The following is a 14,677-nucleotide window of genomic DNA, read 5'->3' on the forward strand; positions in this document are numbered from 1 at the left end:
ATGACATAATTTCAGGTTTCTAAATAAAATGAATAAAACTCCATTATGTATACATACATTTTCTTTATCCATCAATGGATGGACCCCTAAGTTGGTGTATAGTTTGGCTATTGTAAATAGTGCTGCTATAAACATGGACTTGTATATGGCACTGTAGTGTGATAACTTTAATTCTTCAAGATAAATATCGCTTCCCCAGGCAGCCCTGTGCACTCCGGCGGTGGGCTCCTTCCACATGGCGAGCTTCTCCAGTTTCTTGGAGCAGGCCCCCCAGTGGGTACCTTTCTGCACAGAACCAGCTCCAAGTCCCTGAGCCAGCGTGACGAGCTCTGGCCCATGGGTTGCTTCAGGGACCAGGACAGGGCAGCCAGGGACTTCCCCAAGCAGCCCGGCTCCCTCTGGCGGGAAGCGCCTTTCTAGGCTAGCTTCTCGGAGCAGAGCGCCCAGTGAGAGCCTTTCTACACAGAGCCAGCCACAAGTTCCCAAGCCAGCGGAGAGTTCCGAACGGCAAACAGCCTCTGGGACCAGGGCAGGGCAGCCAAAGACTCTCCAGGCGGCCCTTCCCCCTCAGGCCGCAGGCCTTTTCCACGGGGTGAACCAAGATGGCGGACTAGAGGGTGACTGCATCTCCAGTCGCTCCAGAACCCAGGATTCAAGAAGGGAAGGCATTGAGAGACTCGGACTAAAATAGAGCCACGGGGTGAGTCTCCCCCACCAGGTGAAGATGGGGGGGGTGGCGGCAGGCCCGGATTCGGGCGGCTTATCAGAGTAGGGCAGGGCAGCTAGAGTCTTCCCCAGGCAGCCCTGCGCACTCCAGCGGTGGGCCTCCCACACAGCTAGCTTCTTGGAGCAGGCCCCCCAGTGAAAGCCGTTCCACACAAGCCAGCTTCAAGCCCTGGAACCAGTAGCGGGCAAGGGGCAGTTTTCTTTGGAAGCACAGCATTATCAAGATACTCAAAGACATCAGGCTACGGAAGGCTGGGAGGTGATACACCGAAATCTACAGGGACACTATAAGTCAACAGAAGAAATCTGCAATATCACAGAGTCCCACTGACATCTGACCAATATGAGAAAACAAGGGAAGAAAATGTCCCAAACTAACCTAGATACTATATCAATAAAACCCAATGACAGCACGGCAGAAGAAATGTCAGAAAGGGAGTTCAGAATGTACATAATTAAAACAATCAGGGAAGCAAATGAGGAGATGAAAGAGCAAATGCAGGCATTGAAGGAGGAGATGAAAGAGCAAATGCAGGCATTAAATGATCGTACCAATCAACAGTTAAAAGAGCAAATACAGGAAGAAAGAGATCATTTCAATAAAGAGTTAGAGTTACTGAAAAAAAAAAAAAAACAAACAGAAATCCTTGACATGAAGGAAACAATAAAACAAGTTAAAAACTCCATAGAAAGCATAACCAATAGGATAGAACACCTGGAGGACAGAACCTCAGACATTGAAGACAAAATGTTTAGTCTTGAAAACAAAGTTGAACAAACAGAGAAGATGATAAGAAATCATGAACAGAATCTACAAGAATTATGGGAAATAATGAAAAGGCCAAATTTAAGAATTATTGGGATTGAGGAAGGCTTAGAGAAACAAACCAAAGGAATGAACAATCTATTCAATGAAATAATATCAGAAAATTTCCCAAATCTGAAGAATGAAATGGAAAACCAAGTACAAGAGGCTTATAGGACTCCAAATATACAAAATTACAACAGACCCACACCAAGGCATATCATAATAAAAATACCTAATATACAAAATAAAGACAGAAGTTTAAAGGCCGCAAGAGAAAAGAATCAAATTACATTCAAGGGGAAACCAATAAGAATATCAGCAGATTTTTCAATCCAGAACCTAAAAGCTAGAAGGGCCTAGAACAACATTTTTCAAGCCCTGAAAGAAAATGGATGCCAACCAAGAATCGTATACCCAGCAAAACTTACTTTCAGATTTGACGATGAAATAAGATCCTTCCATGATAAACAAAAGCTAAAGGAATTTACAAAAAGAAAGCTGGCATTACAGAACATTCTCAGCAAAATATTCCATGAGGAAGAGATGAAAAACAACGATGCAAATCAGCAATGGGAGGAACTAGCCTAAAGGAATTGTCAAATAAAGGAGAAACCAAATCATGTCAAAAAACAAAAATGAGTCAAATGACTGGGACTACAAATCATATCAAAATAATAACCCTGAATGTGAATGGCCTGAACTGATTAATCAAAAGACATAGACTGGCAGATTGGATTGAAAAGAAAAATCCAACAATATGCTGCCTGCAAGAGACTCATCTCATAGAAAGAGTTACCCAAAGACTAAAGGTGAAAGGATGGGAAAAAACATACCATGCACACGGACACAGCAAAAAAGCTGGAGTATCCATCCTCATTTCACATAATGTGGACTTCAAGCCAAAACTAGTCAGAAGGGATAAAGAAGGACATTATATACTGCTTAAGGGAAGCATAAATCAGCAAGACATAACAATCATAAACATCTATGCCCCGAACATTGGCTCATCCATGTACGTCAAACAAATCCTGCTCAATTCCAGAAATCAAATAAACCACAACACAATAATACTAGGTGATTTTAACACACCTCTCTCACCGCTGGATAGATCTTCCAAATAAAACTTGAATAAAGAAACCATAGATCTCAATAACACAATCAACAATTTAGACTTAACCGACTTATATAGAATATACCATCCAACAAAGAACGAATACACTTTCTTCTCAGAAGCACATGGATCCTTCTCTAAAATAGACCATGTTTTATGCCACAAAGCTACTGTTAGCAAATACAAGAATATAGAGATACTACCTTGTACTCTATCAGATCATAATGGATTGAAATGAGAAATAAATGACAGAATAAAAAACAGAAACTTCTCCAATACCTGGAGATTAAATAATACACTATTATATGATGAATGGATAACAGAACACATCAGGAGGGAAATAAAAAAATTCTTAGAAGTAAATGAAAACAAAGACACATCATATCAAAATCTCTGGGACACTATGAAAGCAGTACTAAAAGAAAGATTTATTTCATGGGGCGCATTCAACAAAAGAAGTAGAAATCAACAAATAAACGACTTAACACTACAGCTCAAAGCCCTAGAAAAAGAAGAGCAGACCAATACCAAAAGTAGTAGAAGACGGGAAACAGTTAAAATCAGAGCCGAAATCAACGAAATTGAAACAAAAGAAACAATCGGAAAAATTAACAAAATAAATAGTTGATTCGTTGAAAAAATAAACAAAATTGATAAACCCTTAGCCACACTAACAAAGAGAATGAGGGAGAAAACTCAAATTACTAAAATTCGGAATGAACAAGGAAATATCACAACAGACACGAGTGAAATACAAAACATAATTAGAAGCTATTTTGAAATCTATACTCTAACAAAACAGAAAACCTCGAAGACATCAACAAGTTTCTAGAGACATATGAATTACCTAAACTGAACGAGGAGGACATACACAACTTAAATAAATCAATTTCAAGCAATGAAATAGAAGAGGTCATCAAAAGCCTACCAACAAAGAAAAGTCCGGGACCAGATGGGTTCTCAGCCAAGTTCTACAAAACCTTTAAAGAAGAGCTCATTCCAATACTCCTCAAAGTATTCCATGAAATAGAAGAGGAGGGAACCCTCCCAAACTCATTCTATGAAGCCAATATCACCCTGATACCTAAACCAGACAGAGACACTTCGAGGAAAGAAAATTTCAGACCAATATCCTTAAAGAACATTGACGCAAAAATTCTCAACAAAATTTTAGCAAATCGCATACAAAAATATATTAAAAAGATAGTGCACCATGATCAAGTGGGTTTCATCCCAGGGATGCAAGGTTGGTTCAACATCCAGAAATCAATAAATGTCATTCACCATATCAACAGACTTAAAGTTAAGAATCACATGATTATTTCAATAGATGCAGAAAAATCATTCGATAAAATACAGCACCCCTTCATGCTCAAAACACTAGAAAAAATTGGGGTAGTGGGAACATTCCTTAATATTGTAAAGGCCATCTACACTAAGCCCATGGACAATATCATTCTAAATGGTGAAAAACTGAAAGCATTCCCACTAAAAACTGGAACAAGGCAGGGATGCCCTCTTCACCACTTCTATTCAACATCATCCTTGAAACTTCTAGCCAGAGCAATTAGACAAACCAAAGAATTGGAAAAGAAGAACTCAAACTATCCCTGTTCACTGATGACATGATTATATATTTAGAGGAACCTGGAAATTCCACCAGAAAACTCTTAGAACTCATAAGTGAATTCAGTAAAGTAGCATGTTACAAGATCAATGCTCATAAATCCAATGCATTTTTATGCATAAGTGATGAATCTTCAGAAAGAGAAATTAGGAAAACTACCCCATTCACAATAGCATCAAAAAAAATAAAATACTTGGGAATCAATCTCACAAAGGAGATGAAAGACCTCTACTATGAGAACTACAGAACACTAAAGAAAGAAATTAAAGAAAACCTTGGAAGATGGAAAGATCTCCCATGTTCTTGAATAGGCAGAATTAATATTGTCAAAATGTCCATACTACCTAAAGTGCTATACAGATTCAATGCAATTCCAATTAAAATCCCAATGATGTACCTTACAGAAATAGAGCAAGCAATCATGAAATTCATCTGGAAGAATAAAAAACCCAGAATAGCTAAAGCAATCCTCAGTAGAAAGAGCAAAGCAGGGGGTATCGCAATACCAGATCTTCAACTCTATTACAAAGCAATAGAAACAAAAAGGGCATGGTATTGGTACCAAAATCGACAGGTAGATCAATAGTACAGAACAGAGGACATGGACACAAACCCAAATAAATACAATTTTCTCATACTAGACAAAGGTGCCAAAAATATGCAATGGAGAAAAGATAGCCTCTTCAACAAATGGTGCTGGGAAAACTGGAAAACCATATGCAACAGAATGAAATTAAACCCCTATCTCTCACCCTGCACAAAACTAAACTCAAAATGGATTAAGGACCTTGGAATCAGACCAGAGACCCTGCATCTTATAGAAGAAAAAGTAGTTCCAAACCTTTAACATGTTGGCTGAGGATCAGACTTCCTTAACAGGACTCCCATAGCACAAGAAATAAAAGCAAGAATCGACAACTGGGATAGATTCAAACTAAAAAGCTTTCTCTCAGCAAAGGAAACTATCAATAATGTGAAGAGAGAGCCTACAGAGTGGGAGAATATCTTTGCCACTCATACTTCAGATAGAGTGCTAATTTCCAGAATCTATAAAGAACTCAAAAAACTCTACACCAAGAATACAAATAGTCCAGTCAACAAATGGGCTAAGGAAATGAACAGGCACTTCACAGAAGATCTACAAGCAATCAACAGATATATGAAAAAATGTTCAACATCTCTAGTAATAAGAGAAATGCAAATCAAAACTATCCTAAGATTCCATCTTACCCCAATTAGAAGGCGATTATCAAGAATACAAGCAACAACAGGTGTTGGTGAGGATGTGGGGAAAAAGGTACACTCATACATTGCTGGTGGGGTTGCAAATTAGTGCAGCCACTCTGGAAAGCAGTATGGAGATTCCTCAGAAAGCTTGGAATGGAACCACCATTTGACCCAGCTAACCCACTCCTTGGCCTATACCCAAAGGACTTAAAATCAGCATACTACAGAGATACAGCCACATCAATGTTCATAGCTGCTCAATTCACTATAGCCAGATTGTGGAACCAACCCAGATGCCCTTCAGTTGATGAATGGATAAAGAAACTGTGGTATATATATACAATGGAATATTACTCCACCATGAAGAATGATAAAATTATGGCATTTGCCAGCAAATGGATGAAATTGGAGAATATCATGCTAAGTGAGATAAGCCAGTCTCAAAAAACTAAAGGACGAATGATCTCGCTGATAAGCGGATGAGGACATATAATGGGGGTAGGAGGGGTTAGCGTTAGGGTTAGGGTTAGGTTTCGGGTTAGGGATAAGGAGGGTGGTAGGAATGGAGGAAGGAAGGACTGTATAGAGGGAAAAGAGGGGTGGGAGGGGTGGGGGGAAGGGAAAAAAATAACAGAATGAATCAAACAACATTGCCCTATGTAAATTTATGATCACACAAATGGTATGCGTTGACTCCATGTACAAATGGAGAAACAACATGTATCCCATTTGTTTAAATAATCATAAAATAAATAAATAAATAAATAAATAAATAAATAAATAAATAAAAATTAAAAAAAGATAAATACCAAGGAGTGGTATAGCTGGGTTGTATGGTGGTTCCATTTCTGGATTTTTGAGGAAATTTCATAATGATTTCCATAGCAGTTGTACTAATTGTAAAAAATTTACAATCCCACTAACATTATAAAAATGTTCCTTTTTCTTCACTTTCTCTCCAGCATTTATTATTATTTGTATTCCTGATGACTGCTATTCTGACTGGTGTGAGATGAAATCTCAGTGTAGTTTTGATTTTAATTTCCATAATTGCTAATGACATTGAACATTTTTTCGTGTATTTGTTGGCCATTTGTATTTCTTCTTTTGATAAGTGTTTGTTTAATTCATTTGCCATTTATTAACTGGGTTATTTGATTTTTTGTGTGAAGTTTTTTGAGCTGTTTCCATATTCCAGACATTAATCCTCTATGAGAAGAGTAGCTAGCAAAGATTTTTCTCCCATTTTGTAGGTTCTCTATTCATATTCCTAATTGTATAAACTTACAATTAATTCAGGTACAAATAATTTTGTCTCAGTCAAGTGAGGATTGCACCTAAAATATATGCAGTAAGGGCTAGGGCTTTTCAATGAATAACTGAAGGTTTAATATCTTCTTTCAAGATCTAAAACCAACAGGCCATTAATTGATGATGTTGCAGAGATGAGAGGACCTCATTGTAAACACCTACACAGAACTGGATTTGTGACCTGGCTCTGACATTTAGTAATTCCAGGCATAGTGCCTACCTCTCCCATTTTAACTTCCTCATCTTTACAATAGGGAAACAAAGTACTTATCTCCTCATGTCTTTGTAAGAAATGAATGACAATCCATGTTAAGCACTGAGCACAATGCTTGCCATATAGATAGTACCCAACTGATGTTAGCTATCATTATCATCATGAAAATATCCAATCAGCATTTATTGGTCAACTACATGTGCAAGACACTGTATTAAGCACTTGAGATGCAACATAGAATAACACCAGACAAGGCCTCTGGCCTCTTGAGTTTAAAAATATAGAAGGAGGGACAGAATTTTGTTAAATAAATGCACAAAGAGGAATAAATTATAATGATTATGGATTCCTGAATATGGAGCAGCACTGTGTAAGAGAAGAGAAATGGAAAGCTTGACCTGGTTTGACAGGCAGAGAAGGCTTCCCTAGTGAGAAAAGAGCTCATTTGAGGTAAGAAGAATGAGTGAGAGTTTGTGGTAGAATGATCCCAGGCGGAGGATATGGTACTAGTGGAGAATAACCATAGCCCCTTTAAGAAATAGAAGTCCCGGGTGACCAGGGCATGGAGAATGAGCAGGCCAATGAGGCAGAGTCAAATGAAGTAGCTGAGGAAGTCCGGGTCCTAAAGAGACCTGTAGACTTTGCTGAGTGGCTTTATCTCCATCCTGAGAGTTCTGGGGAGCTACCAATGTTTTCTAAATTGGCATGTATGACCACTCTGGATACAATGTGAAGAATGGACTGGAAGACCAGACATGGATGTGGTAACACCATTTGGAAATACACTGCAATGGTCCATGCAAGACAGAAGAGCTTTGTGTAAATCACTAGATGATGGTGATAGGCATGGATATCCTTGGATGAACACTAGAGGTTTAAGAGAGATGATCTACGGGATTTGATGGCAATAAGACATTTACAAAAGTGACACCATGGGTACTTGTATTTTTGGATGGGTGTAGTGTCACTGACCTAATTGACTCAATTGAAGGGAACAGTTTTGGAGCAGGTTGGAAGGGCAAATCATACAAAAGCTAACAGTACTAGAGTTAGGCTGCTGAGTTCTGACCCCATATCCACTTCTTACAGATAGTATAGTCTGAATCTCTGTAAGCTTGATATCAATGATCCCACCTATTTATCTTGAGGAGTTGATAAGAAGATCTAATGAGATAATCTTCACGAAACTATCAGCACAGTGCCCAGTTCATAGTAATAACTCGATACTAGTTTATTAATATGATGATTTAGGGGCATGTTGAATTGCAGTTGCTTTTGATACATCAAAAACTAAGCATGCAAATCTGTACTCACAGGAGAGTTTATGATGAAAGATAAATGTGAACAACCTATCTCAGTATAGGTCGTAATTGGAGAAGTTATCTTCTTTCTCTGAAGTTCTTCAGATTTATGTAATAGAAATTTTGCCTTCTCAGAAAAAATATTGAAATAGAAGATTTTCGTCTTTGCTCACCTCACCATCCCCTCCCCCAAAACACACACATAAGAATGAGACTGGTTCCTTTGGTAAGAGAGATGACAAAATTTTGACAGGGCTGAGTCCCTGTTTCTCTGTTGGGTAGGATTAACAAATTGCCAGCCTCTGCTCATGCACATTTATTTCCCTTAAAGGGACTATTTATAGCCCTTTCTGTTCTTTCTCCTCTCTATGGAAAGCCCCTGGCCCCTTCATCTGCATGAAGAGGCCAACAGCCTACAGCTGACAAATTAGTTTGCCTGTGGTTAAGTGAATAGGACCAGTTGGAAAAAAGAAAGGTATTAAGTGAGAAGTTCATTTTGGACTTGAATCAAGACTGCACTTTCCAGTTCAGCATTGCCCATCATAAAATTGGTGGTTAGATGCCTGCTCAAGTAGGTATTTCTCAGTTGGTTCAAAACTTTGGTAGGAGAGAAATTGTGAGTCGTATCCATTAAGCCCAACAGCAATGGATGCTGTCACTCATGTTAGTGAGGTAATTTGGGGAAAAATGTATACAGAAATAAGAGAATCTAGAACCAGGTCTGAAAGAACTACCCAATGGCTTGGATAAAGAAAGAAGAGCCAAGGATAAGGTTGGGGAGAGAGACCTGATGAGGAGAGGACTGTGCTACAAAAGTCCATGGAAGAGGAGATATGGAGGAGGGTAGTGATCAAAATGCAGAAAGCTACAAAGAAATTGGGTAAGATGAGTATTAACATCTTTTATTAGGGGATTTTAGGGAGGTCATTAATGGCCATAGTAAAATCTCTCTGGTAGGAAAAAATAAGTGCAGAAACCAAATTTCTATGGGTTGGGGCATAAAGAGTGGAAGATTAAGACAGGAGAAAATACAAAATAGCTTTTCAAAAAATTCACGTATGAAAAGACAGGATGGTAATTCACCTCTCTAGACCCCTATCCAGATCCTTGCGTCAAATAATCTTAAATCTGTATTTCACAGCTGGCTTGGAAAAACTAGGCTTTGTGCATATAATCCCCCAGCCATTCTCCCTTCTCTTTTAATTATTGATTCATAGAAGCCATGTTCACAGGCACTGTTTTTTCCTTTTAGAATTGTGTTGAAACACAATCTCTTACATGAATGAACATCCCAATTCAATTGATTCATTTGACCACAATATCCATCCCAATGAGCCCTCAACCATAAAGTTTGAATTGGACTGTTGTGTTTTCCTGGCAAGGATCATTAAGAGTCATCTACTTCCTTTTTTGGGTGTATTTCCATAATGCCTGGTGTATTTCCTCTTTTAGTACATATCAAAAAGTGTAGTAGTTATTTCTTTACCTATCAGTAATCATTCCCAGCTGGTAAACTTCTCTGGGGGAAGGCATTTAATAATCTGTACTTGTCTCACATAGTAGGAACTCAATAAGTGATTATAAAATAACAGAAGCAGGCAGCATCCTCCCTCATGTTCATGGTGATACCTACTGACAAAATTGGAGTTCTGTGTTGGACAAAGTCCAGAGGATACTAAGGAGACATGGTAACTAAATGCAATATGGTCTCCTGGATGGGATCCTGGAACAGAAGAAGGATGTTATGAAGAAAACTGATGAATCCCTTCATGGCCCCCAGCCTGAGGTGCTGAGTCCTATTTTCTTTTACTCTAAGTTCTTATTTCTTAGGAAGAATTGAAAGACCTGTATCCCTCTCATTCACAACTGTCCAGCACATGGGTATGGGAAAAGAAAATGATTTCCTAGAGCATCTTATGTCTCTTTATGAAATAAGTTAACCTTTCTGAAAACTATTTTTTAAGAGGAGTCATCCTCCTTTCTAGGACCCCTTCCCAACCTAGTTTTCTTTCACACAGGTTGTTTTGATGCAAGGTGTTTGGTTTGCTTGCAGAATGTGTAGAGTTTTGTTATAACTTACTTCACTCAATTCTATGTTTAGAATTTTATTCTCATATTTTGATACTTCAATGAAGAGGATATTTACCAATGATGTGGCAGTGAAGATTAAATTAAATACTTCTAGGTTTGTCACTTTCTGATAAGAACATGGATAGTCTATACCCCTATACGAAAGAAGGTCTTCTAGAAAATGACTTACATCTACAAAATTGCATCCACAACATAGTCAAGTCTGAAGCAAGGAGCACATAAGTCAAATAGAGAGAAAGGCAGGATCAGAAGAAGTCCTTAGGTGGTGCTAGAAAGTCATAAAATGGTGTGCAAAATTCCAGAACTAAATGTAGGATTATATTCAAATAACTTAGAAAGTTTGCTATAGTAAAATAATAACAGCAATACTGGCAGCATTTAGTATTTTCTTGCTACTTGATATGCACTAGGCACTGTGTAAATCAGAATGCATTATTCCATTTTCACTACAGTCCTGGGGGTTGGTCCCATCTTACAGATAAAGAAAACAGGATTGAATAGGTTGAGGAACTTGTTTAGGGCTATCACTCAACCATTAAGAGACATAGCCAGGATTTGAATGCAGATTTTCCATTTCTTGAGCCCATACTCAAGTTCAGTGTATTGCATTTTAATTTGTAATGTAGGCATACAGTCCAAGCTCTACTATTGTGAGAAGGTTAACATGTAGGGGTGCAGTGGGAGCGTGTAGTTCCTGTGAATTATTATGCTTCCATGTGTATACTGGGGAGGAGGCATCAATGTGCATGCACATAAATGCTCGAAGCTTCCATCTCCCTCTCCATCTCTTCCCATCCCTGCTGCCATTCTCTACGTCTTTGGAAATTCCCCTGGGTAGAATCCTTACACCCAACTGTCTCCAGAATTATTCCCACAGAGTCTGAGCCATTCTATATCAACAGGTATTTATCTGATCAGGAAACATCACCCTCAAAGCCTTATTTGGAAAAAGGTATACACAGAAAATAAATTATATAATAATATTTGTCAGACAACATGCTAAATAGTGGGGATACAAAGATGATAAGCCCTGCTCTCTGATAGCAAATTGGTGCACTAATTAACATTAATAGCTTAATTGGTAATAATAGCTTAAAGCATTACCCCATCTAGTTAAGATGTTATCATTTTCATAGAGTTTATGTTCAAACTCAAAGAAATAACTTAGAGTGTGAATTTCGGCACTTTTAGCAAATTGAAGTGGGGTGGACAGCAGGACAGGAAGAGGGAAACTTTCTAATTCCACTGCATTAAAAATGTTTCTGAGTAAAAGGGATCTTTGGAAATATCCTTAAACCCTCCTTGCATGTGGTTTCTCTATATAAGAACTGAGTGAGTACTGAGTACCAAAAGCAGTCATATGGTCACAGAAACCTCAAGTCATTCAGGAATAAAACCTATACACATTAGAAGGAATCTTACAAGATAGTGCTTCTCAGACTCTAATGGGTATACAGATTAGTTGGGGGTGGATTCAAACACAAGAAGGGAATCAAAATTGTGATGGGCTACACCTCATGTATCTATAATATGTCAAACTATACCCTACTGTCACATATATCTAAAAACAACAAATAAAAGAGAAATACATATATTATTCACGGTTGACTCTATTACACTTAACAATAGATCTTCTATCTAAGAAACTATCACTAAATATTTTAAAACTAAAAAAAAAAAAAAAACCCTCAAATTCAGTACATTCAGTACATCTCAGGTAGGGCTCGAAAACTACCTTCTAACAAGCTTCCAAGTGCTCCTGATGCTGCTCTACTGAGGCCACACTTGGACAAGCAGGTCTCTGGAGTCCCAAGTACCGTATCATCACCACTCAGTAGCCACCCACATTTAACTGGGTGTATTCCTACATCAATGTGGGTTTTACAACCTCTTGGGGGAGTTTCTTTTTGTTTGTTTTGGTTCTTTTTAGATATACATGACAGTAGAGTGTATTTTGACATATTACATATACATGGAGTATAACTTATACTAATTACATCTCATTCTTGTGGTTGTACATAATGTGGAGTTACACTGGTCGTGTATTCATATATGAGCATAGGAAAGTTATGTCTGATCATTCTACTCTTTCCTATTCCCATCCTCCCCTTCCTTTCATTCCCCTTTGCCTAATCCAATGAACTTCTATACTTTTCCTCCTTACCCTCCCTTGTTATGGATTAGCATCTACGTATCAAAAGGAACATTCAACTTTTGGATTTTTGAGACTTACTTATTTCACTTAGCATGATAATCTTTTGTTCCATCCATTTACCAGCAAATGACCTAATTTCATTCTTCTTTGTAGCTGAGTAATATTCCATTGTGAATGTACACTGCATTTTTTAAATCCATTCCTCTGTTGAAGGGCACTAGGTTGGTTCCATAGCTTGGCTATAAACATCAATATATCTGCAAAACTGTAGTCTGCTGGATTTTAAGTCCTTTGGATATATACTGAGGAGTGGGATGACTGGGTCAAATGGTGGTTCCATTCCAAGTTTTCTGAGGAATCTAGATTACTGTTTTTCATAATGGTTGCACCAATTTGCAGTTCCACCAGCAATATATGAGCATACCTTTTTCCTTGGGGGAGTACTTATAACTTTGAGCTACTCAAAGTATAAAAACATTCTTCATTATATTAAGTGACAACCTGCTATCTCTACCCATTAAATGTGATCTCCCCAAAGATCAATGATTTACTTACATTTGAAATCCAAGTATCTATGATGAGCAGGAGCTGTGAAAATCAATTGCCATCAGAAAATTAAGTGAAAGACAGAGATTCAAGATGGCGGACTAGAGGGTGGCTGCGTTTCATGTTGCTCCAGGACTCAGGACTCAAGAAGAGGAGATATAGAGAGACTTGGGACCAACTCAAAGCTGCTGGGTGAGTCTTTCCCATTGGGGAGGCATCCCGGATGGGGCAGGGAACTTTGTGAAGTAGATTTGTCCCACGAAGACACCCCTCCCCCCGCTGGAGCAGTGAATGCGGACAACTGGGAGCATCAGAGAGGAGGCCGCTCAGCGCAGTGCTTGGACTCGGAGCAACCCACCGGGGCTTTGGGAGGCTGCCCAAAGGAGGGGGTGTGCGGTGAGCTTTTTGGACTGAAAACGACCACTCCTGAACTCCGGGGACTGCCCAGAGGAGAAGGAGAAGCACGGGCTCGGCACCGCGCTTGGACTTGGAGCAGTTGCACCAGGGCTCCGGGCGGCTATCCGGAGGAGCAGCGTGGTGAGTGGTTTGGACTCAGAACAACTGCTCTTGAACACAGGGGGGTTGCCTGGAGGAGGAGGAGGAGCGCAGCGGGGTGCTTGGGCTCGGAGTGACTGCACCAGGGCTACGGGTGGCAGTCGGGACGAGGAGGTGCACAGTGAGTTCCTGGGACTCGTGACGAACGCACCAGATCTCTGGGTGACTGCCTGGAGGAGAAGGAGGTGTGCGGTGGGTCACTTGGACTCAGAGTGACTGCACGGAACACCAGGCGGCTGTCGGAGGAAGAGGCGTGTGGTGGGTCACTGGGACTCAGAGCAACTATAAGGGGCTCCAGGTGGCTGCTTAAAGGAGGGGCCGCATAGCCAGGCGATTAGGTGCAGAGCAGGGTCCCAGGACCTAGGCGGCTTCTTGGTGGAAGAGCCGCACAGACAAGCTGAGGGGTGGAGCGAAGGCTCCAGGACTGCAGGCAGCTTCTCTGAGGAGAGGCAGCCTAAGGAGATTCGTCTGCAAAGGGTGAGGCTTCCAGGACCAGGAGGTAGGGCTGGGTCCCTGGGAACATTGCAGAAGAAGGCGGTAGTTGTGAATTGAACAGAACCTCTAGGAAGGGAACTGACCAGCGGGACCAACCCACCAGGTGAGTCTTCCCTGCCAGGTGAGCTTCTCCCACAAGGACTGTAAAACCAGAGACACAGGCCCAAGCTGGCCTTGCATCAGCCCACATCCTAGTTCCCCTTTGGATGACCATTCGTCAGCAAGTGAAGGTACCTCTGCCCACTAGCAGGGAATATACCCCACCGGAAGGCCACCAACCCTAGAGAGGCAGCTTTCTTGTGGAGCACCGCATTATCAACTTCCTCCAAGACTTCAGGCTTCTGAAGGTTAAGAGGGGATATACTAGAAATCTTCAGGGACATTATAAGTGAATACAGGATATCTGCAATATCTCAGCAGTCCAGTGATACCGGAACAGTATGAGAAAACAAGGGAAGAAAATATTCCAAACAAATCTAGATGTTACATCAATAAAACCCAATGACAGCA

The sequence above is a fragment of the Sciurus vulgaris genome (assembly GCF_902686455.1).
Source record: "Sciurus vulgaris genome assembly, chromosome: 11".
Classification (NCBI taxonomy): Eukaryota; Metazoa; Chordata; class Mammalia; order Rodentia; family Sciuridae; genus Sciurus; species Sciurus vulgaris.